General features: G+C 46.0%; 10 non-coding genes across 10 annotated transcripts; 5 read left to right on the top strand and 5 right to left on the bottom strand.

Annotated features, from left to right (window-relative positions):
• Positions 1–284: 284 nt before the first annotated feature.
• Positions 285–357, bottom strand: trnar-acg (transfer RNA arginine (anticodon ACG)). The gene has a single exon. It is a non-coding gene; the product is annotated as a tRNA-Arg (tRNA).
• Positions 358–1,528: 1,171 nt separating this feature from the next.
• Positions 1,529–1,602, bottom strand: trnak-cuu (transfer RNA lysine (anticodon CUU)). The gene has a single exon. It is a non-coding gene; the product is annotated as a tRNA-Lys (tRNA).
• A 1,819-nt stretch (positions 1,603–3,421) lies between these two features.
• trnas-uga (transfer RNA serine (anticodon UGA)) lies at positions 3,422–3,503 on the top strand. Its single transcript has one exon. It is a non-coding gene; the product is annotated as a tRNA-Ser (tRNA).
• Positions 3,504–5,762: 2,259 nt separating this feature from the next.
• On the bottom strand, positions 5,763–5,879 carry LOC148634160 (U5 spliceosomal RNA). Its single transcript, XR_015933667.1, has one exon. It is a non-coding gene; the product is annotated as a U5 spliceosomal RNA (small nuclear RNA).
• Positions 5,880–11,119: 5,240 nt separating this feature from the next.
• On the top strand, positions 11,120–11,289 carry LOC148634159 (U1 spliceosomal RNA). Its single transcript, XR_015933736.1, has one exon. It is a non-coding gene; the product is annotated as a U1 spliceosomal RNA (small nuclear RNA).
• A 637-nt stretch (positions 11,290–11,926) lies between these two features.
• LOC148634158 (5S ribosomal RNA) lies at positions 11,927–12,045 on the bottom strand. The gene has a single exon (XR_015933755.1). It is a non-coding gene; the product is annotated as a 5S ribosomal RNA (ribosomal RNA).
• Positions 12,046–15,176: 3,131 nt separating this feature from the next.
• Positions 15,177–15,346, bottom strand: LOC148634157 (U1 spliceosomal RNA). The gene has a single exon (XR_015933735.1). It is a non-coding gene; the product is annotated as a U1 spliceosomal RNA (small nuclear RNA).
• Positions 15,347–20,590: 5,244 nt separating this feature from the next.
• On the top strand, positions 20,591–20,707 carry LOC148634156 (U5 spliceosomal RNA). The gene has a single exon (XR_015933679.1). It is a non-coding gene; the product is annotated as a U5 spliceosomal RNA (small nuclear RNA).
• Positions 20,708–22,386: 1,679 nt separating this feature from the next.
• trnas-gcu (transfer RNA serine (anticodon GCU)) lies at positions 22,387–22,468 on the top strand. The gene has a single exon. It is a non-coding gene; the product is annotated as a tRNA-Ser (tRNA).
• Positions 22,469–23,832: 1,364 nt separating this feature from the next.
• Positions 23,833–23,914, top strand: trnas-cga (transfer RNA serine (anticodon CGA)). Its single transcript has one exon. It is a non-coding gene; the product is annotated as a tRNA-Ser (tRNA).
• Positions 23,915–27,239: the final 3,325 nt, after the last annotated feature.

The raw sequence follows: 27,239 nt of genomic DNA, 5'->3' as shown, positions 1-27,239 counted from the left end.
CTATACAAACAAGAGACAGACAAGAGAATATTTCTACCGTTCATGTGGACTACGTGTTGACTTACTGATCGGAATAATTGAAAGGTTCGGGCTCATAGCCGATGGAGTGCGTGCTAATTAGAACAGCAACGCTGAGCTCTCAGCACCGTATTGAGCCCAGGTGTTTTTCTAAAGCTGTCAGGTGCAGTTCATTTACATGAAGGAAATCTCTTACTGGGTACGATTACAATGCAGTAAGTAGCACAGACTACTTAGGGAGTAGCCCGATGGATTTAAAAACGACCCGAGCCAGGCAGGAGTCGAACCTGCAATCTCCTGATCCGTAGTCAGACGCGTTATCCATTGGGCCACTGGCCCTGGTATGACACTGCAGGACTGTAACCCAGTGAGATCAGCACTGCAACTAGTAAAATATTACCCCCGGTCCATTCTTTTCCAAAAGTGAGAAACACCTGTTTTCTACATTTTGTCTGTTTTAAAACCATATCTTTTTAAACCAAACCAAGAGTTTGTCTTTTGCACTGATATTCTGATTCATTTCGATTTCAAAGAAAAAAAAAACATTATCTTCCAAAGCATCATAAAATTGTCCATTCTTCCAGACTCTACTTCTCTCTTGTAGTAGTACAGCAGACCTTTCCAGGTGAGCAGATCACAGAGTCTGAAATATGCTTCCTCCATCAAGCAAAGTACCTGAACATGACTCTGTCTTCATAAAAGCGCCCCTGTAATAAAGAAATTAAATCCGAAATCAAGAGGGCAGTTGCCTACTGAAGTTCAAGAAGTCATCAATTTTAACCTAGCAACACATTAAAGGCTGCATCTATACAAGTACGATTCTAGAAATGCTCACCAGATTACGTTTTAAGAAGGAACTGCGCCTCAGGTTCCGCCGAGATCTTAACTTGGATGGCAGGATTCAGAGTCCGGAGTGCGGACTGATGGCGCACGGAGGGTCCACATACTGTGGATCCCTCAGTTTTCTTCCGCGTGTTTAAACCGCCAGCGTGTGACTCCCCTGTCCCCGTGACCTCATTGCTCTGCTCTCGCCTCTGTGCAGCTGAGCCCGACTCATGGTAAAGTGGAAAACAATATGCCCTCAACGTGGGATTTACTCTGGATCGAGGATAGATGTCACCTTTTTATCGTTGAACAGGATGTATGTGATGTGGCGACTAGGTTCAATTTTGTATCCTTTTAAAAGATTAAGGACTGGGGTGAGCGTGATTTACCACCCTTTCAGCTAAGAACCCGACATGAGCACCGTTTAAGCTGCATAGACTTGGTCGTTTAACTCTTCTCCATTAGCAGGGTTAAGGTTAAAGAAAAAAAACATTGCTGACTTCTTTTTTTTTGCCAGCCGCTAGTGCTGATTAGCAATGTTTGTATTTCATGTTTTGCAAGTTGCATCCATTTTAAGAAAAACAAGTCGCGTTAAAGACAGGAAATGAATACTTGCATTTAATTAAGTCTAGCCGTAGGCGGTTGTCTGTAAGGACCAGTTCTGTTCAAGAAGACAGAACAAAGAAGGCACCACTGGGATTCGGACTCAGGATCTCCTGTTTAAGAGACAAGCACTTTAACCAACTAAGCCACGGCGCCCCGGGATAGTTGTCCTTTTGCAGCCACTTGGACACACCACTCAGACACATCTGCATTCGGTGTGTGCTCCGCCTGCTCGCTGAGCAAGTTGCCACCTTTATACAATAGCAACATCGACACCAAGAGAAAGGATGACAAATGGCTTTTATCTGGAACTTTTCATGTCCAAGGAGCTCAATGTGCTTTCTGTGTACAACAGGGCCACTGAACTCCACACTGGCCACTGAACCACAGCAGTGGCTTGCTGGCTTGACATCTCCCAAGGAAAATGTTGAAATCGCATGTGGAACAGGAAAAGGACCCTCGAGTACGAGGGAAAAAAAATAAAAAGATCATCTGGAGCGCGCCAACCCATGTCTGGACAGCCCAGTTTCGTCGACAAGGTGGCCGAGTGGTTAAGGCGATGGACTATTAATTCATTGTGTTCTACATGCATGGGTTTGAATCAATTCCTCGTCGCTCTCTATGTCTGACACGTGTGCCTGTTCGACGTTGGCCCTCCTTTTGTTTGCTCCAGTACTAGAGCCTTACATTTTCTAGCGGTGGCTGAACATGGTATAGTAGGCTAACGTTGGTATCGAGCAGTGGCAGTAACAGTATTTACGTGCCGCTGCTGCCAAGTGGCTTTGGGTTGAGACCGCGTTTTCACTTACTTGCAGCACAAACGGAGAAAGCGATTTTTGACAGTCTCTCGAGAGACTTCGCTAGATGTTTAGGTGATAGACTTTGTCAGTTCCCAATTGGATGATGGCCTCTCAAATAGTTTGTGCCCCTAGACGTTTATACAGTAGAAGCCTGCTTCGTGGCTTAAATCCAAGCTAAGGAAACGAGTTTGAGGTCTGATGCAGAACTGCGAATTCAATGAAGGGGAACACTACAGTACATTGCACTGTATGTGTGAGGAAAGCTGCCCCCTTCTGTTCCTTGTCGACCGAACAGAGGACTGTAAAGGATACCGCCAAGAAACTTTAGGATGCTGGTTGGAATCCAGCTCCAAAGAAGCCCCTTTGGGTGTTATGTCATCAAAAAGTAAGAACAGAGAATCTCCCTTGGATCAAAAGCGCAACAGAACTGTTTTCCGTGGAGCAGGTTTCAGACCCGTAGACCTGTTTTATTTGTAGGGCAGGGCGCATTCCCAAACGCGAATCTCCTGTTTTAGAAATGCTTTGGGCGGCGTGAAGTGAAAATAAGAAGTGGGCTCCAGATGCACATGGAAGCAATCAAGTGTTTCATCCGAGCTGTTTCAAAGACTGCTCAAGAGCTTTCCTTTTACAGAGGCCCAACGATTAATGATGGGGGTGCACCCTTCAATGTGCCTTACGACTCTAGGGAGTGATTGAGACGATTCGTAGCGTGTGTTCATTTCCCTCTATTCCCCATGTTACAGTGGTAAGATGACGTAAATTCCTGCTTCGACACGTAACGGCATTATAATCAAGTGCAGGAGCTGAGGGCTTTTGTTTTGTTTCGTTTTCTATGGCGTTCGTAAGCGCGCAAAACAAAGACAATTCCTGCATCTAACACGAATGTAAATGCTTTTGAAAGTGCAGTGTGGTGCAGCTTGTAAAATCCTTGTCCACATTTGTGGTTTGTTGATGTTTTTTCTGTCTGCCAAAGTTGCATTTTGACATCCGGACGGGGAGACTTTATCATTTGAACGTGAAGCCAGCCTTAAACCCTATGAGGCGTGTCTGTCTGCCGGCATGTATCTTGTGAAAGTTATTTTTTTTTTAACAGAGAGCGACTTTAAAAAAGTTTCCGCAGCCACCTCGCACTCCGTGTTAGATTATAGGAGGAATGGGGCGGCGGCGAGCTCGCTGTAGTCGTGGCCGAATAGTTAAGGCAATGGACTTGAAATCCATTGGGGACTCCCCGCTCAGGTTCGAATCCTGCAGACTACGGCGTCTGCCGCACGTCACCTTGTGCCTGTGCGGCAAAGGCGAAGTGCCGCTTCTCCTTTCCTGGTACTATAAAAATGCTACATCGCTTGGTCCTGCTTCCATGGAAAGCAGTTCTTCAGGTGATTCTAGTCTCTTACCAAAGCTGTTAGGTTCCTTTCCGTGGTGAGATGGGTTGTCATGCAACGCTGCCACATAGTGCCGACAGACAAGTGTGTTGCGGGAGAAGAGAAAAGTGTTTGAAGATTTAAGAGTGTCTTAGGTGGAGCCAAAATCAGGTGTCACAAATGCAAGTGGGAAGATTTCCAATGATTAATATGGTCAAAATAAGCGGAAGTTACCAGCTGGTCCGGCACAGTCTGCCATGCTTTTGTCATATACTGTAAAGTGGTGTCGAACTGGGTGTCGAACTGGAGCCTCACCATTTGCATATGTGAGGCTCCAGTTATACATCGAGTGTCACATTAAATGACAAAAATGAAGAGAGTTAAAGCAGCTGGAGAGGTTTTCTTACAACTTTTGAGCTGACACAGTTTTGGAAAATGTTTCCTTCACGCTGCACTGAACAACATAGGCAGCCAAGAGTCTCCAAAACAAAACAGAATGGACAGATAGGAGAAAATTCCCACTCGTCCTGAAGTTCCCAAAATCCAGCACTGAGCGTAAACAAAGTGTCTAAGTAGCGTGGGAATGCTAACCCTAACCCTAGCTGGAGTTTGAGCAATCCGGCACTGAGCGTAAGAAGATGAGTCAAAGTAACGTCTAATCGGATTAGTTTCCTTAGAGCTGGTTCAGAGTTTGCTCAAGAGTTTACCTTTCACAGATGAGCAAAGAAGAATGTTGGGGGTGCACGCTTCAAGGCGCCTTACAGCTGTAGGGAGTGATTCGAGACGATTCGTGGCGTGTGTTCGTTCCCATATGCCGTACGCCTCGGGGTGCAGTGCTAGGATGACGTACAATACCGCTTGGACACGTAACGGCGTTATATGCAAGTGCAGGACGTGAGGGTTTTCGTTTGTTTGTTTTGTTTTGTTTTGCTCTGCTTTGCTTTGTTTTGCTTTCCATCGCGTTGGTAAGAGCGTAAATAAAAAGGCGATTCCTGCGTCTACCACTAATATAAGAGCTATTTCAAGTGCGACGTGGTGCGGCTTTTCAAATGCTTGTGGGCATTTCTCTGTTGTTGATTCTTTTTTTGTGTGTAACAAAGTGGCATTTTCATGTCCGGACGGGGAGACTTTATCATTCCGACATGAAGCCACCCTTAAGTCCTCTGAGGCGTGTCTGTCTGCAAGGCTTGTATTTTGGAAATGTTTTTTTGAAACGGAGAACGACTTTGAAATAGGCTTCCGCTGGCGCCTCGCGATCCAGGTAAGATTGTAGCAAGAACGCAGCGGCGGTGGGGCTTGCTGTAGTCGTGGCCGAGTGGTTAAGGCGATGGACTAGAAATCCATTGGGGTCTCCTCGCGCAGGTTCCAATCCTGCCGACTACGTTGTCCGCCTCCAGTCGGTGTGTTTCGGCACAATCAAAGAAGCGCGCCTCTTTGCTGTTCCTGGTGGTTTTAAAACGCCCAATCGCTTGTACCCGCTGCCTTGGAAATAAGTTCTTCAGCGTCCGCGAATGGCATTTTGCAGCTGGAAGCAGATGTCGATGCGTTTTGCACAGTGCACCAAAAAAGCGTCTTTTTTGAAGGCCTAGGCACTGAGCATTGGTGGTTCAGTGGTAGAATTCTCGCCTGCCACGTGGGAGGCTCGGGTTCGATTCCTGGCCAGTGCAGTGGCTTTTGCAGCGAGCGGCTCCATCACTTGCATCCCCTTGCAACTCGCAACTGAAAACCCACTGAAGCTAAGCAGGTGTGAGCCAGGTCAGTACCCGGATAAGGGTGAGCTACAGGGAAAAACAAAGCTTCCAGCTGGAAGCGGTGTTAATGGTGCCGGCGGGGGGGCGCTCACCCTGAGGTCTGTGCGGGTCCCAATGCCCCAGTATAGTGACCGAGATGCTGTGTTGTAAAAGGGCGCTGTCTTTTGGATGAGATGTAAAAACGAGGTCACAGCGCTCTGTGGTCATTCAAAATGACCACCAAAACCTTTGACAAAAGCTCTTGGTAATTGATGGTCTTCAATAATGCTTCTCCTTTAGGTACATTTTAAATCAGCTGAAAAATGCTGTTTTGCATTCATGTGTTTAAGTAGCCTGTGCTACTTACTGCATTGTAAGAGCGATTGTGAGCGGTTTTGTTTTCTCTCTTTGACCAGCCCAGCTGCGCCCCACCCGAAGGCAGGGAAGCACAAAAATTGTATGGAACTCATTCATGCTCCTCTCCATGGAAATCTTTAGTAAAAGGCAAAAGATTTGTACGAGATGAAGAGAAACCAGAGTGCGTGGCTGGACAGCTGCAGGAGCCCAGGCCGCCTTCAAGTCCTCTGCCCTGCCGGTCGTGGTTGGCAATGCACCTGGCCTTACAAACGAGCCAGTGCGGCCCGTTCAGCTCCGGGCTCATCGCCTGCAGCTCTCGGCTTACCTGGCAGGGGAGATACCTTGATCAGCCTGTAGTTGGAGTAGTTGGATTGTTTTCTTGTTTTCTGGAAGCAGTGTTTGTTTTGCAGTTTGAGATGGCAACCTTTGGATCCCGCAAGAATGCTGTACGTTTTGAGCTTTTGGATGACCTCTTCATGGATCGTATGCAGTTCAGCAGAAAAGTGTTACAGAAGGAACGTGGCTTTGAACCTCGGCACTTGGATTTCATCTTCGCTCTCCCAGGTCAGAAAGCATTTGAGGTTGTTTTTGCTACCTATTCTCTGTTTGAACAATGTGTGGATGTGTTTGAGGCAAAAAGAGGGAAAGTTCCTGCCCTTGAGAAGATCAACTTGCAGCCTCTGACACAGAGAGAGAGGAAAACGGTGCATGTTGTTATGTTCTCGGAAATGGCAAAGACGGAGGACATTCACACCTGGCTTAAGCAGTACTGCACCGTCCACCATGGAACTGAGGTTAGAGATGTTGACGGTATAAAAACAGGAGCAAGAAAATTTGAGGTTCGCTTGCTACCGGACAATGTAAATGGAGGCTTAAGGCACCTGCCCTCTACAATCCGGCTTGGCGCCTGCAATGGCTATGTTTTTTATGTGGGACAACCAAAGGTGCGTCGGCGCTGTGGTGCTGTGGGACACCTGGCATCGTCCTGCACTGTGAAATGCTGCAAGACCTGTGGCAAACAGGGACATTTAGCCTCTGACTGTTCAATGCTGCCAAAGTGCAATTTATGTGGCTCGGAAGGACACATTTTTAAGAACTGCCCTCACGCCTACGCCAATAAACTCAAAATGAGAAAGGATGAGGCAGTGCTTGTTTCAGCCAAACCGGCCCGAAAAGCCAAAGCAAACAACAAGTCAAACAAAGAACCCTTGTTGGACAAAGAGTCTCAGCCTCCAGCCAGGATCAGTCCTGCTGTGGCTCCGGGGTCGGTGGAAGAGAAATCCACTACGCTCCCACAACCGCAGACTGCACCAGACAAGCACGAGGGTTTGAAAACCCCAGAGAACAGCGAGGACCCCTCCCCCACTCCTGCTCCTCAGAACGAGGGCCAGTGTGGGGCCCCCACCGGTGGAGCGGGTCCAGCGACGATACCCAGGATTCAGCGGAGCTGCTTTTCTCAGACTCTGCAAGTGCTACAGATGCCCTTCTCTCCTCCATCCAGTCCGTCACGGAGGATCTGCAACAGCTGGTGGGTGAGGGGGAAGAGGAGACTGGTGCATCGGCTGCACCCCTTTCCCCTCAGTGGTCCCAGGAGCTGGACTTGAGGAAAAGGAAAAATGACTCTGTTTTCTCCCCGAGCGAGGAGGAAGGAGAGCATGGTGATGGGGACAGCTGGAACCCCTCCACCCCTCCTTCTACCCCCTTCCTTGAAATGGACTCCGTGAACGCTTTTACTGCTGCCACCCTGATGAAGGCTCATTCAGAGGATGGCTGGCAGGAAATTGGTAAGAAGAAAAAGAAAAAGAAGAAGGTAACAGGTGAGACCGAAGAGAAATGTGTTTTGTAAAGACTGGTTCCACTTTCTTATGTAATATGGCTCTAAACATAATTTCTCTTAACACCAGAGGTATCAATGACAGAGTTAAATGCCAGTGTGTCTTTGATTACCTCCAGCAGAGAGAGGGAGATGTGTTGATGTTGCAGGAGTGTGCTTTAGCCTATCAAGAGAGGTATAAAAGCTTTGAAGATAGGTGGGATAAAGGGCCTTCTGTTTGGTCAGGGGACAATAACAACAGAGCCTCTGGCGTGGCCATTCTTTTCAAAGGATGGGCTTTCAAATTGAAAAGTATTCAGAGGGTCATAGATGGCAGGTTGCTGTGTGTGGATGTGGAATGGGGGACCGTTAACCTGCGGCTAATCAATGTGTATTGTCCTACTGACGTGGGAGGAAGGGTGGAGCTACTCAAGGCACTCTCTCCCCTATTGTTAAGTAGCACAGACGTGATAGTGGGAGGGGATTTTAATTGTATCTTAGAGCACACAGACAGGCAGTCTAGCTCTCCGATAAAATTGGATTCCAGCTCACTGGCCCTGCAAAACTTAGTTCAAACTCTCAGACACATATAGATGTATATATCCCGCAACAGCAGGATATACATGGTCAGGGAGGAATAGCAGCTCCAGAATTGACTATTGCTTTGTCTCAGAGAGAGTGAAAGTTGTTGGGGTCACTCTTCAGCCTGTCTTCTTCTCAGATCATCAGGCTTTAGGGTGTAGAGTGGAACTCCAGGGCGGGACTGTCTTTGGCCCAGGCCTCTGGAAACTCAACACAAAGCTGCTAGAGAACGAGGGGGTAGTATCCCGCTACAAGGAGAAACTATCACAGTGGCTGTCCTTGCAGTGTCTGTACGGGTCAGTAGGAGAGTGGTGGGAGGAGGTGAAGATGAGGACAAAGGCCTTTTTCATGGCTGAGAGAAGGAAGGCTGCTGCCAGACGGAGAGGAGTGCTAGCCAGGAAACAGAGGCAGCTGCAGCGTCTCTACACAATGCTGCACAGTGGCTTCGATGTGCTCGAGGATATCACCCTTTTAAAAAAGGACATCCGGAGCATAGCCGAAGAAAGTAGTCGAGGAGTGCTGTTAAGAAGCAGAGTGCAGTTCTTGGAAGGAAATGAGAAGTGTACTCGCCTCTTTTTCAGGAAAGTGGTAGGCTCCAAGTCTGTCATGGAAAGTGTAGTTGATGAGGAGGGACGAGAGAGAACAGAGCCGAGTGCTATCCTCTCCTGCACCGAGGCCTTCTACTCAAGACTGTACAGCTCTACAGAGTTAAAGGATGAAGAAATTCATTTTTTTACCTCAAAGCTAGAAAACGTTTTGAGTGAAGAAGATAGGGAAGTACTTGAGAGGGATTTGACAGTAGAAGAGCTGAGACAGGCTATGGAGAGCTTACAGAAGGGGAAAACTCCGGGTGCTGACGGGCTCCCTAAAGAATTTTATTGCACCTTTTGGGATCTGCTTCAGGATCCGCTACTGCTCCTATTCGAGGAAAGCTATAAGACAGAATTGCTGCCTGACTCCTTAAGAGAAGGCACTATCTCTCTCTTGTTTAAGAAAGGAGCAAAGAATGACATAAAGAACTGGAGACCCCTCAGCCTCTTAGGCGTGGACACTAAGATCCTGCGCCTACAAAATGTAGTGGCCTCACTGGTAGGGAAAGAACAGACTTGTGGGATAGCAGGACGCCTGATGAGCGACAACCTGGCCTTGTTGAGGGATGTCTGTCTGTACTCAGAGGATCGCTCCCTCCCTCTGTGCATTTTAGGCGTAGACCTAGAAAAGGCCTTTGACCGCCTAAACCGGCAGTACTTAACATTGGTACTTGAGCACATGAAGTTTGGCCCCATCATGAGAAAGTGGATTAACCTGCTGTACACAGGTAGCAACAGCAGAGTAATGGTTAATGGCAATAGATCACGCCCCTTTGAAGTCTGTTCAGGGGTGAGGCAGGGCTGCCCATTATCCCCCTTGTTATTCGTTTTGGCTATGGAGCCCTTAAGCCTGTGCCTTGCGCCAGGATCAGGCCATTAATGGGATACCAGTGCCTGGAAGTGGGGGAGGAGAGGTAAAGACATCTCTATACATGGATGACGTCACCCTGCTCCTCTCTGACAATGCCTCAATTAGCAGAGCTCTGCAGTGCTGTGATCGTTTCTCTTTGGCTTCCTCCGCAAAAATTAACAAATCTAAGAGTGAGATTTTTTATCAGAACTGGAGGGAGCCAATAGAAGGACATGATCTCAGGCTGCAAGAGAAGAGAATTAAGGTCCTGGGGGTGTATTTTGGAGAAGAGATGGGAACAGTAAATTGGCAGAACAAATTGCCAATCTTAAACAAAAAACTGATGCAATGGAAGGACCGAGACCTCACCATGACAGGGAAGGTGCTGGTCATCAAAGCCGAGCTCTTGTCTGTCTTGAATTTTCTGGCTTCTACCTTCCCAATCCCACACCGTGTTGCGGCGGTGCTGAGGAGATTGATGTTTCAATTTCTATGGGGTGGGAAGCAGGAAAGACTCAGAAGGGAAATAATGTACAGGCCACTACCCTCAGGGGGGAAGTCTGTCCCAGATATTGCTACGAAGCTGCTGTGCATTTTCCTGGCCTCTGTGCTGAGAGGCTTTGCAACAGCACCTGCAGCGCGTACCTGGACTTATTTTTCCAGGCTCTGGGTAGGTAGGGAGGTGTTCAGAGTGTGGGGTGTCAGACCCAAGCTGGACGTCCCACTCTCTGACACATGCCCTGCAATTTATGGGACAGTTAAAAGTTTTCTAAGATTTCACCCAATTGGCCATATTCCCCTCCGAGATGTCAGGGTCCAAAAACTGGAAGATTTCGTTGCACCCCAGAATAATAGGCAGACCCCTGTGGGCATTTTAACATCAGCCCAAACAAGGAAGGTGTGGAAACACACATCCTCTAAGTTTCTGTGCAACATTCACAGAGATTTAGCCTGGAGTGTCGTCCACCAGTGCTTACCGGTACGAACTTTCTTGTACCGTAGGGGCCTCACCCCCAGCCCTCGTTGCGTTAGGGTGGGCTGCGGCGAGGAGGAGACTGTGACCCATCTCCTGTGGTCCTGTTTTTTTGCTAAGGCCTTCTGGGCACAGTTTGAAGATTGGTTGCAGGCTCTCTCGCCCCAATTTACCCTGACCGCTGCTTTCGTCATATACGGCATCTCTCCTGTCAAACTTCCTCCTGACGTGTTTGACAGGATCTGGGCCGTGGTGAACAGTGGGAAAGACGCCCTGTGGAGAGTGAGGAACATGGGGCTGTTCAAAGGCATCGAGGTCCCAGTCAAGGCAGCAGGTAGCCTGGCCCTGTTCATCACCCGAGAGAACTATTACCTCAGAGATCTGTGGAGAGAAGGGAGGGAGGAAGCAGAAAATCTGTGGGAAATAGAGAGCATAGGTCAATATCTCAAGAGACTGTGAAAAACATTATCATGTTTAAGTAAAGAATGTGATTTGCACCAGAAAAAAATAAATTGTTACTATGTAACTGTTACCGTGTCAAAATGTAATGAGATGTGATCATATATACTGTTTTAAGTATGTATATTAATGTAAAGCTTTCTGATTTGTGATGTCCTGTATTTTATTGTGAAAAGAAAATAAAGTTCTTAAAAATCGAAATCGGTTCACCCAGGGCGAGGCTCGGCCATTGCACTCCGGCTGTGCTGACCCCTGCGAATTCCCCAAATGAGGGAATCTCGACTGCATAATTTCTGGTAGTGGGGGACTGCGTTCGCGCTCTCCCCTGATGTGCTTGGTCCAAAATCAGATACGGGAGGGTTAGGACACCACGAGCTGCGTGGCTGCGGAAGGATCCCGGTTCGACAGGAGTGGACGCCGCTGCTGGTTCTCGCTGGCTTTTAGTTAGGGGTCCGGAGAAGCATCTCAAGCTAGTTCCACTACTCCTTCCGGACGTTCATTCCCTTTTCAAAGTCAGTCGTTTTGCTGTAGTCTGCGTTCTTTAGGCTGATTATCGAGGTTAGCCTTTATTTGGTCATGGGGGGCCTCGGTACTGTATGCTGAGTCTAAAGACAGTTTCACCCGTTTTCTGATTGCTCGGTTCTGTACCAGTGCAGACATGTCAAACAGTGAATGGCTGTACCTCTATTGTATCCGTGCTCAATGAATGAAATCGGTAACAAATGAATATATGTCTAGTTATACGAAAAACGAGTGGTTTATCGACTCATCTTCATTTGCAGATTTAGAGGCAGCTTCGATATTCGTTTTACAGACGGGTTTTTTTTCTTTGAATGTGGGTCACACACATGCCACAGCAACAAAACATCTTTAGAGATGAGGCTATAGATCACCTTTCCATCCTGCAGGTTTTCCTCCCAAAGCCTACGGCACCAACGGCGACCCCTGCTGGTCAGGAGAGCAAAGGCTTACAGCACCTGGTATTCCCAGGCAGTCTCCCATCCAAGTACTAACCAGGCCCAACCCTGCTTAGCTTCCAAGATCAGACGAGATCAGGCATGTTCAGGGTGGTGTGGCCGTAAGCGAAAGCTCCGGCGCCTGACTCGCTACTTGAAGCTGTGTGTGGCGGGGGCTCCGTGCCCCTGAGCGGGACTGAAGGATCGTTCGTGTGCAACTCTTTGGAAAGGAGCTGCTTTCCAAATCGCATTGCGTGCCTGGATGTTGGCGAATGCGCTCCCTTGTGTTGGCTCGTCCCGCACTGGAGGAGGACAAACAATCTGCACGGAGGAGCACCAGGCAAGTCTTCACCAGACAAAAACCTCCAGTGCACAGCACTCTGGAAACATTTCGGGGCTGTCGCGTGTTTATTTCAGCACGTAAAGCGCACCGGTCCAACACGCCGCCCTCTTGTGGCCTTGCGGCGTCAGAGCAAGAGGCTCCTTCTCGCTGCCCTTCCGCTGTGTTGCAGGGCCCCGAGAGGGAACCTGGAGCGCACAATTTGTGGGGGGCGGGGGACCGCGTTTGCGCTCTGCCCCCGGTCTCTTGCGCGAGTACTAAATCTCACGGACAGGGGGGCCTCGTCATTGATTGTTACAGGTGAGACGGGGATTAGGAGGAGACCCCGACTGATGGGTAAAGGGGAGCACTAACACCAGAGGGACACCCCCGGCGTCTCTTTTTGAGAGACGCCCTGGGGTTTCCTAATGGCCAAGGAGGGTCGGGACCTCGGTTTGACGCCTCCCCCGAAGGATGGCGCCTGTTTGTGCAGCAGAGTGTCGCCATCAGGAGGCTGGGGCTTAAGAGAGCCACACAGCCCGCAGGGTGAGCGCTCCCTGCTGGTCCCAGTCATATCTCTTGCAGGAGCAGCAGCAACCGGAGCTTTTCCGGGGGGGAATCTCCCATCCGGGTGCCGGCCAGGCTCACACCTTCACTGTGGCTGTGGAGGTGTGGTTTGTAAGGGCCCAAACTAGGGTTAGAGTTAGGGTTGGAAAACAACCTGGATTTTTTTAAATGCCTTTACTGTGCTCTAGGATGCATTTGAAATGCAGGAAAAGTGTTGGTTTGTTGTTTCCTTGATTACGAATTTTTACCAATATTGCAGTTTTTTCTACTCCATATACTGTACATATCAAAATGATGGTCAAGATTGGAGATTGTGATAATACACTTTCTAAATGCTAAACTCTCTTAATTATTGCATGTCAAAAGCAAATTAAAAGGATAGTTTTAGCCAGACATTGGTGGTAATTGCAATCCTTACCTTTTTAACCTAGGAAACAGTTTGGTTTTATTTGCAATTTCAGCAGCAAGTAAAGAAAAAGATCTGGATATCTGAAAGTTTTTCACAGGTGACACATTAAAATACTTTAAATGTGCAACTTTGAATGTTTCTGGTTGATTTGGAGTCATCTGGGTTACATTTTGGGCACTGTATTTGTAGGCAAGGTTGTGGAGGTGTGGTTCATAAGGGCCCGAACTAGGGTTAGGGTTAGTGTTGGACAACACCTGGATTTTTTTAAATGCCTTTACTGTGCTCTAGGATGCATTTGAAATGCAGGAAAAGTGTTGGTTTGTTGTTTCCTTGATTACGAATTTTTACCAATTTTGCAGTTTTTTCTACTCCATATACTGTACATATCAAAATGATGGTCAAGATTGGAGATTGTGATAATACACTTTCTAAATGCTAAACTCTCTTAATTATTGCATGTCAAAAGCAAATTAAAAGGATAGTTTTAGCCAGACATTGGTGGTAATTGGAATCCTTACCTTTTAAACTTAGGAAACAGTTTGGTTTTATGTGCAATTTCAGCAGCAAGTAAAGAAAAAGATCTGGATATCTGAACGTTTTTCACAGGTGACACATTAAAATACTTTAAATGTGCAACTTTGAATGTTTCTGGCTGATTTGGAGTCATCTGGGTTACATTTTGGGCACTGTATTTGTAGGCAAGGTTGTGGAGGTGTGGTTTGTAAGGGCCCAAACTAGGGTTAGGGTTAGGGTTGGAAAACAACCTGGATTTTTTCTAATGCCTTTACTGTGCTCTAAGATGCATTTGAAATGCAGGAAAAGTGTTGGTTTGTTGTTTCCTCGATTACGAATTTTTACCAATTTTACAGTTTTTTCTACTCCATATACTGTACATATCAAAATGATGGTCAAGTTTGGAGATTGTGATAATACACTTTCTAAATGCTAAACTCTCTTAATAATTGCATGTCAAAAGCAAATTAAAAGGATAGTTTTAGCCAGACGGTGGTGGTAATTGCAATCCTTACCTTTTAAACCTAGGAAACAGTTTGGTTTTATTTCCAATTTCAGCAGCAAGTAAAGAAAAAGATCTGGATATCTGAAAGTTTTTCACAGGTGACACATTAAAATACTTTAAATGTGCAACTTTGAATGTTTCTGGCTGATTTGGAGTCATCTGGGTTACATTTTGGGCACTGTATTTGTAGGCAAGGTTGTGGAGGTGTGGTTCGTAAGGGCCCGAACTAGGGTTAGGGTTAGTGTTGGACAACACCTGGATTTTTTCTAATGCCTTTACTGTGCTCTAGGATGCATTTGAAATGTAGGAAATGTGTTGGTTTGTTGTTTCCTCGATTACGAATTTTTACCAATTTTGCAGTTTTTTCTATTCCATATACAGTACATAACAAATTGATGGTCAAGTTTGGAGATTGTGATAATACACTTTCTAAATGCTAAACTCTCTTAATTATTGCATGTCAAAAGCAAATTAAAAGGATAGTTTTAGCCAGACATTGGTGGTAATTGCAATCCTTACCTTTTAAACTTAGGAAACAGTTTGGTTTTATGTGCAATTTCAGCAGCAAGTAAAGAAAAATATCTGGATATCTAAAAGTTTTTCAGTGTTTTGACATGTCTGCACTGGTACAGAACCGAGCAATCAGAAAACGTGTGAAACTGTCTTTAGACTCAGCATATAGTACCGAGGCCCCCCATGACCAAATAAAGGCTAACCTCGATAATCAGCCTAAAGAACGCAGACTACAGCAAAACGACTGACTTTGAAAAGGGAATGAACGTCCGGAAGGAGTAGTGGAACTAGCTTGAGATGCTTCTCCGGACCCCTAACTAAAAGCCAGCGAGAACCAGCAGCGGCGTCCACTCCTGTCGAACCGGGATCCTTCCGCAGCCACGCAGCTCGTGGTGTCCTAACCCTCCCGTATCTGATTTTGGACCAAGCACATCAGGGGAGAGCGCGAACGCAGTCCCCCACTACCAGAAATTATGCAGTCGAGATTCCCTCATTTGGGGAATTCGCAGGGGTCAGCACAGCCGGAGTGCAATGGCCGAGCCTCGCCCTGGGTGAACCGATTTCGATTTTTAAGAACTTTATTTTCTTTTCACAATAAAATACAGGACATCACAAATCAGAAAGCTTTACATTAATATACATACTTAAAACAGTATATATGATCACATCTCATTACATTTTGACACGGTAACAGTTACATAGTAACAATTTATTTTTTTCTGGTGCAAATCACATTCTTTACTTAAACATGATAATGTTTTTCACAGTCTCTTGAGATATTGACCTATGCTCTCTATTTCCCACAGATTTTCTGCTTCCTCCCTCCCTTCTCTCCACAGATCTCTGAGGTAATAGTTCTCTCGGGTGATGAACAGGGCCAGGCTACCTGCTGCCTTGACTGGGACCTCGATGCCTTTGAACAGCCCCATGTTCCTCACTCTCCACAGGGCGTCTTTCCCACTGTTCACCACGGCCCAGATCCTGTCAAACACGTCAGGAGGAAGTTTGACAGGAGAGATGCCGTATATGACGAAAGCAGCGGTCAGGGTAAATTGGGGCGAGAGAGCCTGCAACCAATCTTCAAACTGTGCCCAGAAGGCCTTAGCAAAAAAACAGGACCACAGGAGATGGGTCACAGTCTCCTCCTCGCCGCAGCCCACCCTAACGCAACGAGGGCTGGGGGTGAGGCCCCTACGGTACAAGAAAGTTCGTACCGGTAAGCACTGGTGGACGACACTCCAGGCTAAATCTCTGTGAATGTTGCACAGAAACTTAGAGGATGTGTGTTTCCACACCTTCCTTGTTTGGGCTGATGTTAAAATGCCCACAGGGGTCTGCCTATTATTCTGGGGTGCAACGAAATCTTCCAGTTTTTGGACCCTGACATCTCGGAGGGGAATATGGCCAATTGGGTGAGATCTTAGAAAACTTTTAACTGTCCCATAAATTGCAGGGCATGTGTCAGAGAGTGGGACGTCCAGCTTGGGTCTGACACCCCACACTCTGAACACCTCCCTACCTACCCAGAGCCTGGAAAAATAAGTCCAGGTACGCGCTGCAGGTGCTGTTGCAAAGCCTCTCAGCACAGAGGCCAGGAAAATGCACAGCAGCTTCGTAGCAATATCTGGGACAGACTTCCCCCCTGAGGGTAGTGGCCTGTACATTATTTCCCTTCTGAGTCTTTCCTGCTTCCCACCCCATAGAAATTGAAACATCAATCTCCTCAGCACCGCCGCAACACGGTGTGGGATTGGGAAGGTAGAAGCCAGAAAATTCAAGACAGACAAGAGCTCGGCTTTGATGACCAGCACCTTCCCTGTCATGGTGAGGTCTCGGTCCTTCCATTGCATCAGTTTTTTGTTTAAGATTGGCAATTTGTTCTGCCAATTTACTGTTCCCATCTCTTCTCCAAAATACACCCCCAGGACCTTAATTCTCTTCTCTTGCAGCCTGAGATCATGTCCTTCTATTGGCTCCCTCCAGTTCTGATAAAAAATCTCACTCTTAGATTTGTTAATTTTTGCGGAGGAAGCCAAAGAGAAACGATCACAGCACTGCAGAGCTCTGCTAATTGAGGCATTGTCAGAGAGGAGCAGGGTGACGTCATCCATGTATAGAGATGTCTTTACCTCTCCTCCCCCACTTCCAGGCACTGGTATCCCATTAATGGCCTGATCCTGGCGCAAGGCACAGGCTAAGGGCTCCATAGCCAAAACGAATAACAAGGGGGATAATGGGCAGCCCTGCCTCACCCCTGAACAGACTTCAAAGGGGCGTGATCTATTGCCATTAACCATTACTCTGCTGTTGCTACCTGTGTACAGCAGGTTAATCCACTTTCTCATGATGGGGCCAAACTTCATGTGCTCAAGTACCGATGTTAAGTACTGCCGGTTTAGGTGGTCAAAGGCCTTTTCTAGGTCTACACCTAAAATGCACAGAGGGAGGGAGCGATCCTCTGAGTACAGACAGACATCCCTCAACAAGGCCAGGTTGTAGCTCATCAGGCGTCCTGCTATCCCACAAGTCCGTTCTTTCCCTACCAGTGAGGCCACTACATTTTGTAGGCGCAGGATCTTAGCGTCCACGCCTAACAGGCTGAGGGGTCTCCAGTTCTTTATGTCATTCTTTGCTCCTTTCTTAAACAAGAGAGAGATAGTGCCTTCTCTTAAGGAGTCAGGCAGCAATTCTGTCTTATAGCTTTCCTCGAATAGGAGCAGTAGCGGATCCTGAAGCAGATCCCAAAAGGTGCAATAAAATTCTTTAGGCAGCCCGTCAGCACCCGAAGTTTTCCCCTTCTGTAAGCTCTCCATAGCCTGTCTCAGCTCTTCTACTGTCAAATCCCTCTCAAGTACTTCCCTATCTTCTTCACTCAAAACGTTTTCTAGCTTTGAGGTAAAAAAATGAATTTCTTCATCCTTTACCTCTGTAGAGCTGTACAGTCTTGAGTAGAAGGCCTCGCTGCAGGAGAGGATAGCACTCGGCTCTGTTCTCTCTCGTCCCTCCTCAACAACACTTTCCATGACAGACTTGGAGCCTACCACTTTCCTGAAAAAGAGGCGAGTACACTTCTCATTTTCTTCCAAGAACTGCACTCTGCTTCTTAACAGCACTCCTCGACTACTTTCTTCGGCTATGCTCCGGATGTCCTTTTTTAAAAGGGTGATATCCTCGAGCACATCGAAGCCACTGTGCAGCATCGTGTAGAGACGCTGCAGCTGCCTCTGTTTCCTGGTTAGCACTCCTCTCCGTCTGGCAGCAGCCTTCCTTCCCTCAGCCATGAAAAAGACCTTTGTCCTCATCTTCACCTCCTCCCACCACTCTCCTACTGACCCGTACAGACACTGCAAGGACAGCCACTGTGATAGTTTCTCCTTGTAGCGGGATACTACCCCCTCGTTCTCTAGCAGCTTTGTGTTGAGTTTCCAGAGGCCTGGGCCAAAGACAGTCCCGCCCTTGAGTTCCACTCTACACCCTAAAGCCTGATGATCTGAGAAGAAGACAGGCTGAAGAGTGACCCCAACAACTTTCACTCTCTCTGAGACAAAGCAATAGTCAATTCTGGAGCTGCTATTCCTCCCTGACCATGTATATCCTGCTGTTGTGGGATATATACATCTATATGTGTCTGAGAGTTTAAAGTCTTGAACTAAGTTTTGCAGGGCCAGTGAGCTGGAATCCAATTTTATCGGAGAGCTAGACTGCCTGTCTGTGTGCTCTAAGATACAATTAAAATCCCCTCCCACTATCACGTCAGTGCTACTTAACAATAGGGGAGAGAGTGCCTTGAGTAGCTCCACCCTTCCTCCCACGTCAGTAGGACAATACACATTGATAAGCCGCAGGTTAACGGTCCCCCATTCCACATCCACACACAGCAACCTGCCATCTATGACCCTCTGAATACTTTTCAATTTGAAAGCCCATCCTTTGAAAAGAATGGCCACGCCAGAGGCTCTGTTGTTATTGTCCCCTGACCAAACAGAAGGCCCTTTATCCCACCTATCTTCAAAGCTTTTATACCTCTCTTGATAGGCTAAAGCACACTCCTGCAACATCAACACATCTCCCTCTCTCTGCTGGAGGTAATCAAAGACACACTGGCATTTAACTCTGTCATTGATACCTCTGGTGTTAAGAGAAATTATGTTTAGAGCCATATTACATAAGAAAGTGGAACCAGTCTTTACAAAACACATTTCTCTTCGGTCTCACCTGTTACCTTCTTCTTTTTCTTTTTCTTCTTACCAATTTCCTGCCAGCCATCCTCTGAATGAGCCTTCATCAGGGTGGCAGCAGTAAAAGCGTTCACGGAGTCCATTTCAAGGAAGGGGGTAGAAGGAGGGGTGGAGGGGTTCCAGCTGTCCCCATCGCCATGCTCTCCTTCCTCCTCGCTCGGGGAGAAAACAGAGTCATTTTTCCTTTTCCTCAAGTCCAGCTCCTGGGAGCACTGAGGGGAAAGGGGTGCAGCCGATGCACCAGTCTCCTCTTCCCCCTCACCCACCAGCTGTTGCAGATCCTCCGTGACGGACTGGATGGAGGAGAGGAGGGCATCTGTAGCACTTGCAGAGTCTGAGAAAAGCAGCTCCGCTGAATCCTGGGTATCGTCGCTGGACCCGCTCCACCGGTGGGGGCCCCACAATGGCCCTCGTTCTGAGGAGCAGGAGTGGGGGAGGGGTCCTCGCTGTTCTCTGGGGTTTTCAAACCCTCGTGCTTGTCTGGTGCAGTCTGCGGTTGTGGGAGCGTAGTGGATTTCTCTTCCACCGACCCCGGAGCCACAGCAGGACTGATCCTGGCTGGAGGCTGAGACTCTTTGTTCAACAAGGGTTCTTTGTTTGACTTGTTGTTTGCTTTGGCTTTTCGGGCCGGTTTGGCTGAAACAAGCACTGCCTCATCCTTTCTCATTTTGAGTTTATTGGCGTAGGCGTGAGGGCAGTTCTTAAAAACGTGTCCTTCCGAGCCACATAAATTGCACTTTGGCAGCATTGAACAGTCAGAGGCTAAATATCCCTGTTTGCCACAGGTCTTGCAGCATTTCACAGTGCAGGACGATGCCAGGTGTCCCACAGCACCACAGCGCCGACACACCTTTGGTTGTCCCACATAAAAAACATAGCCATTGCAGGCGCCCAGCCGGATTGTAGAGGGCAGGTGCCTTAAGCCTCCATTTACATTGTCCGGTAGCAAGCGAACCTCGAATTTCCTTGCTCCTGTTTTTATACCGTCAACATCTCTAACCTCAGTTCCATGGTGGACTGTGCAGTACTGCTTAAGCCAGGTGTGAATGTCCTCCGTCTTTGCCATTTCCGAGAACATAACAACATGCACCGTTTTCCTCTCTCTCTGTGTCAGAGGCTGCAAGTTGATCTTCTCAAGGGCAGGAACTTTCCCTCTTTTTGCCTCAAACACATCCACACATTGTTCAAACAGAAAATAGGTAGCAAAAACAACCTCAAATGCTTTCTGACCTGGGAGAGCGAAGATGAAATCCAAGTGCCGAGGTTCAAAGCCAAGTTCCTTCTGTAACACTTTTCTGCCTAACTGCATACGATCCATGAAGAGGTCATCCAAAAGCTCAAAACGTACAGCATTCTTGCGGGATCCAAAGGTTGCCATCTCAAACTGCAAAACAAACACTGCTTCCAGAAAACAAGAAAACAATCCAACTACACCAACTACAGGCTGATCAAGGTATCTCCCCTGCCAGGTAAGCCGAGAGCCGCAGGCGATGAGCCCGGAGCTGAACGGGCCCCACTGGCTCGTTTGTAAGGCCAGGTGCATTGCCAACCACGACCGGCAGGGCAGAGGGCTTGAAGGCGGCCTGGGCTCCTGCAGCTGTCCAGCCACGCACTCTGGTTTCTCTTTATCTCGTACAAATCTTTTGCCTTTTACTAAAGATTTCCATAGAGAGGAGCATGAATGAGTTCCATACAATTTTTGTGCTTCCCTGCCTTCGGGTGGGGCGCAGCTGGGCTGGTCAAAGAGAGAAAACAAAACCGCTCACAATCGCTCTTACAATGCAGTAAGTAGCACAGGCTACTTAGGGAGTAGGCTGATGTGTTTAAAAACAACCAGCGCCAGGCAGGAGTCGAACCTCCAAACTCCTAGTCCATAGTCAGACACATTATCCATTGCACCACTGACCCTGGTGTGACATTGCAGGACTGTAACCCAGTGAGCTTAGCACTGCAACTAGTAAAATATTACCCCCGGTCCATTCTTTTCCAAAAGTGAGAAACACCTGTTTTCTACATTTTGTCTGTTTTAAAATCATATCTCTTTAAACCAAACCAAGAGTTTGTCTTTTGCACTGATATTCTGATTCATTTCGATTTCAAAGAAAAAAAAACATTACCTTCCAAAGCATCATAATATTGTCCCTTCATCATATTGTCCCTTCCTCCAGACTCTACTTCTCTCTTGTAGTAGTACAGCAGACCTTTCCAGGTGAGCAGATCACAGAGTCCGAAATGAGCTTCCTCCATCAAGCAAAGTACCTGAACATGACTCTGTCATCATAAAAGCGCCCCTGTAATAAAGAAATTAAATCCGAAATCAAGAGGGCAGTTGCCTACTGAAGTTCAAGAAGTCATAAATTTTAACCTAGCAACACATTAAAGGCTGCATCTATACAAGTACGATTCTAGAAATGCTCACCAGATTACGTTTTAAGAAAGAACTGCGCCTCAGGTTCCGCCGAGATCTTAACGCGGATGGCAGGATTCAGAGTCTGGAGTGTGGAATGATGGCGCTCAGTGATCTTCCGCGTGTTCAAACCGCCAGCGTGTGACTCCCCTGTCCCCGTGACCTCATTGCTCTGCTCTCGCCTCTGTGCAGCTGTGCCCGACTCATGGTAAAGTGGAAAAAAATATGCCCTCAACGTGAGATTTACACTGGAGTGAGGATAGTTGTTACCTTCTTATCGTTGAAATGGATGTATGTGATATGGCGACTAGGTTCTTCTCCATTAGCAGGCTTAAGGTTAAAGAAAAAAACATTGCTGACTTCTTTTTTTTTTGCCAGCTGCGAGCGCTGATTAGCGAGGTTTGTATTTCATATTTTGCAAGTTGCATCCATTTTAAGAAAAACAAGTCGTTCAAGACAGGAAATTAATACTTGCATTTAATTAAGTCTAGACGTATGCGGTTGTCCATAATGACCAGTTCTGTTCGAGAACACAGAACAAAAAAAGGCACCACTGGGATTCAGACCCAGGATCTCTTGTTTACTAAACAGGCACTTTAACCAACTAAGCCACAGCGCCCTGGGAGTGCTGTCTTTTTGCAGCCACTTGGACACACCACTCAGACACATCTGCATTCGGTGTGTGCTCCGCCTGCTCGCTGAGCAAGTTGCCACCTTTACATACAATAGCAACATCGACACCAAGAGAAAGGATGACAAATGGCTTTTATCTGGAACTTTTCATGTCCAAGGAGCAAAATGTGCTTTCTGTGTACAACAGGGCCACTGAACTCCACACTGGCCACTGAACCACAGTAGTGGCTTGCTGGCTTGACATCTCCCAAGGAAAATGTTGAAATCGCATGTGGAACAGGAAAATGACCCTCGAGTATGAGGGAAAAAAAAGAAAAAGATCAACTGGAGTGCGCCAACCCATGTCAGGACAGCCCAGTTTTGTTGACGAGGTGGCCGAGTGGTTAAGGCGATGGACTGCTAATCCATTGTGCTCTGCACACATGGGGTCGAGTCCCATCCTTGTCGCTCTCCTTGTCTGACACTTGTGCCCGTTCGGTGTTGGCCCTCCTGTTCTTTGCTCCGGTACTAGAGCCGTACATTTTCTAGCGGTGGCTGAACATGGTATAGTAGGCTAACGTCGGTATCGAGCAGTGACAGTAACAGTATTTACATGCCCGTGCTGCCAAGTGGCTCTGGGTTGATACCGCGTTTTCACTTACTTGCAACGCAAACGGAGAAAGCGATTTTTGACAGTCTCTCGAGAGACTGCACTAGGTGTTTAGGGATAGACTTTGTCAGTTCCCCCTGGGATGATGGCCTCTCAAATAGTTTGTGATTCCTCTAGACGTTTATACAGTAGAAGCCTGCTTCGTGGCTTAAATCCAAGCTAATGTAACGAGATAGAGGTCTGATGCAGAACTGCGAATTCAATGAACGGGAACAGTACAGTACATTGCACTGTATGTGTGAGGAAAGCTGCCCCCTTCTGTCCTTGTCGACCGAACAGAGGACTGTAAAGGATACCGCCAAGAAACTTTAGGATGCTGGTAGGAATACAGCTCCAAAGAAGCCCCTTTGGGTGTTATGTCATCAAAAAGTAAGAACAGCGACTCTCCCTTTGATCAAATGCGCAACAGAGCTGTTTTCCGTGGAGCAGGTTTCAGACCCGTAGACCTGTTTTATTTGTAGGGCAGGGCGCATTCCCAAATGCGAATCTCCTGTTTTAGAAATGCTTTGGGCGGCGTGAAGTGAAAATAAGAAATGGACTCCAGATGCACATGGAAGCAATCAAGTGTTTCATCCGAGCTGTTTCAAAGACTGCTCAAGAGCTTTCCTTTCACAGAGGCACAACGATTAATGATGGGGGTGCACCCTTCAATGCGCCTTACGACTCTAGGGAGTGATTGAGACGATTCGTAGCGTGTGCTAATTTCCCTCTATTCCCCGTGTTGCAGTAGTAGGATGACGTAAATTCCTGCTTCGACACGTAATGGCATTATAATCAAGTGCAAGAGCTGAGGGCTTTAGTTTTGTTTCGTTTTCCATGGCGTTTGTAAGCAGGCAAATCAAAGGCAATTCCTGTGTCTAACAGGAATGTAAATGCTTTTGAAAGTGCAGTGTGGTGCAGCTTGTAAAATCCTTATCCACATTTGTGGTTTGTTGCTGTTTTTTTTGTCTGCCAAAACTGCATTTTGACATCCGGACGGGGAGACTTTATCATTTGAACGTGAAGCCAGCCTTAAACCCTCTGAGGCGTGTCTGTCTGCCGGCACGTATTTTGTCAAAGGTATTTATTTTTTTTTAACGGAGAGCGACTTTGAAAAGGTTTCCGCAGCCACGTCGCACTCCGTGTTAGATTAAAGGAGGAATGCGGCGATGGCGAACTCGCTGTAGTCGTGGCCGAGTGGTTAAGGCGATGGACTCGAAATCCGTTGGGGACTCCCCGCGCAGGTTTGAATCCTGCCGACTATGGCGTCTGCCGCACGTCTCCTTATGCCTGCGCGGCAAAGGCGAAGTGCTGCTTCTCCTTTCCTGGTACTATAAAAACGCTAAATCGCTTGGCCCCGCTGCCATGGAAATGAGTTCTTCAGATAACCACACATCTTGCGTTCGCACCTCTGGTGTTGTACTTATGCCTTTGAAAACCTAATGAATAAAACTGAAAGAACCGACACAATATATAGGTGCTCGTAAAGCACGCATTAAAGAACTGTTAACAGCTTGGGTTTCAGTGGGTTAACTGAGGAGAAGGCGTGATCGCTAATTGTTGACATTGTATTTGGTGTTAGAAACATTCTTACTGTGCATGACGTGGAACAAATGTAGCCACAGAAATTGCATCACGCTTTCATGTATGCTATTGCAGACACCAACGTTGCCTAGATAGAAAACCGAAATAGCCGTGGGTTTGCTTGCTGGTCTGAAGGATCTCTCTTCGAATCTCTATCATTTGTCAATGGAAGTAAAAGGCGCTGCACAGAGAGGACCACTGTCGTGAGGCCGGTTAGCTCAGTTGGTTAGAGCATGGTGCTAATAACGCCAAAGTCGCGGGTTCGAGCCCCTTACTGGCCAGGTCCTTTTCTCCTCTCTTACCAAAGCTGTTAGGTTCCTTTCCGTGGTGAGATGGGTTGTCATGCAATGCTGCCACATAGTGCCGACAGGCAATTAATATACAAAAATGAAGAGAGTTAAAGCAGCTGGAGAGGTTCTCTTACAACTTTTGAGCTGACACAGTTTTGGAAAATGTTTCCTTCACGCTGCACTGTACCATATAGGCAGCCAAGAGTCTCCAAAACAAAACAGAATTGACAGTCATATAATGTCCATTAACCCCGGTTTTAAACGCAGCATCATGTCTGCCATCATAAGAATATGAGTCCAATATTTTAGAATATAGTCAGAATGACTTCTAACCTTACCTGTGGTCTCTTTAATCCCTATTGCTCAATGCATGGTGTACGTACTGCATACATGTGTCTTGAGAATGAGGAATGGGCCCCTGAGACAGTCATTTGCCTGTTTCACAAATGATCGTATTTTACTAGAGATTCTGTTTGGGATTCAGATGTGCATTCGGACAGCAATCCCTTTCAAGAAATGATACGTTCTGGATGAGGTCAAAGGTGCTGGAACACTGTATTTAGGATGTGTTTGCAGTGATTGTGTGTCTCCTGCTTCAACGCAGTGATGTATAGATGTGCTCCTGTAATTTATTGGTACAAGCCCAGGGCAGTAAGCAGTCTGAGGATTTATTTCCAGACGGCATAGAACAGTGAAGCAGTGAAGTAGTGCAACACACTGGATCATTATATTATTAGATTCTATTCTACTTAAATTATTACATTATACACAACTTGAGTTCATTTTAAAAATTAAAAGGTAATAAAAGGAATGCATTTTCATGAGAAAGATAATACCGATATGCATGTGATAATCTTCCTTATATCATGTCGTGCATCATTTGGACACTTTGTGGGCTTGAAATACAAAGAAAATCATGTTCTATGGTACAAGACAAATACAAAACTTAAGCTTTTATTTTAATTAGATTTGTTTATTAAGCATAAGCAATCATTTATTACATTAATATATGTGAAAATGACATTTTAGCACCATAATATTACATACAGGTCTCTAGCTTCAACACAGTGATATATATATATATGCTCAGTGATTTATTGGTACATGCCCAGGGCAATAATCAGAATCAGTATTTATTTCCATACGGGCTACAGGTAGTGTTGTGAAATACTTCAACACACTGGATCGCAGATTTAGACCCCCTGCACTCTTACTCCTTAAAAACCAAGGAAATGAAGATATGTAGCAATCACATTGTAACAGGGGTGACAGTGACTTAATGCTTATACTAGTGGACTTCTGGTACCTTTAGGGTACGGTGTTCCCTGAAGGGCTCTCAAACCCCGCATTTCAGATGCCTAGCTGTATCGCTGATGTGTTGCACCTCAGAATCACTTTTAAACCTTACCTCTGGTATCTTTAATCCCTATTGTTCAACGCATGGTGAAAGTATTGCATAAATGTGTCTGAAAATGAGCAATGGGCATCTGAGAGACTCATTTGCCTGTTTCACAAATGATCATATTTGACTAGAGATTCTGTTTGGGATTCAGTTGTGCATTCTGACAGCAATCTCTTTCAAAAAATGATTTTACCTAATCGCGGCTTTGCCCTTCTTGCCTCTTTGGACAATATCTCCATCTTGTGGTCGTTGTTGGTAATGTCTAGACAATATCTCCATCTTGTGGTCGTTGTTGGTAATGTTTTCTTATGCTCTTTTTTTATTTCAATTCTCTATTAGTTGATTCTAGAATCTCGACAATAGAGTTGAAAACATCAGTTTTATAGCAGACAATATGACATTATTTATAGTCCAATTAGAAATGTATTACCCTGTTTTTAACATAATAACAAATTAAAATTGATTAAAACTAAGTTTGGAACACCAGGGAACATAAAAAATGATTTTTAGGAAAACCATGAGGTTCTCTGTGTCCGATGCCTGCAAGGGGAGAAAGCTAGAATCCTTTGATTTTTCAAAATTTGAAAATAAACATTATATAACAACAGCTTTCATTCCTAGGAGTGAAAAACAACCATTTTTGAAGACATATTAGTTTCTAAAATACTACAATAAAGTTAAAAACATCCATTTTATATTACATTATTTTTTGTGAAATAATTAAATTGGCTTATTTCTCTCGCATTAAATTGGCTACAAATGCAAGAATTCAACCAGATATTCTTGTAAAATGTATACTGTTGCATTGCAGTTAGTTAATGTAGTTAGTCCATAATCAGCAATCTAAACTTTATTGTTAAGCTTTAATGATTGATGTTGTACCAGTAACCTTTAGAAATACTATAGTACTTCACAAATGCTTTGTGTGTTTGGAAATCTTTTGAGTAAAAGCCTTATAAAAATAGGTTTAGTTTTTACAGGACATCACAAAGAAATAGGATGGTATAATTCTTATAATTGCTTAGTGATTGTATTTGGAAGATTATGCACTAAACAGACTTCAGGGATGCCAGTGGATCATTGTGCTATTTGGAATTATTCCAAAAATCAAGTGACCTCTTTGCTGTAGTATTTTTAGTATTATTTATTTAGTATTAATAAAGAATAGATTTATTAAAGTCATGCGATGTGCAAGCGGGATATGTAAAATAATTGAAAATAAAGTTTTTTATTATTGTTATAGAGAAACATGATCAGATTTTCCCTGGTTCAGAAAAAAGACGATTAAAATCTGTAATCTTTCCACTTGTATGT

Source organism: Lepisosteus platostomus, unplaced genomic scaffold (genome assembly GCF_059453375.1).
Source record: "Lepisosteus platostomus isolate fLepPlt1 unplaced genomic scaffold, fLepPlt1.hap1 Scaffold_40_H1, whole genome shotgun sequence".
Classification (NCBI taxonomy): domain Eukaryota; kingdom Metazoa; phylum Chordata; class Actinopteri; order Semionotiformes; family Lepisosteidae; genus Lepisosteus; species Lepisosteus platostomus.
Note: the sequence above shows the minus strand (reverse complement) of the source record. Positions and strands in the feature narration are given on the sequence as shown.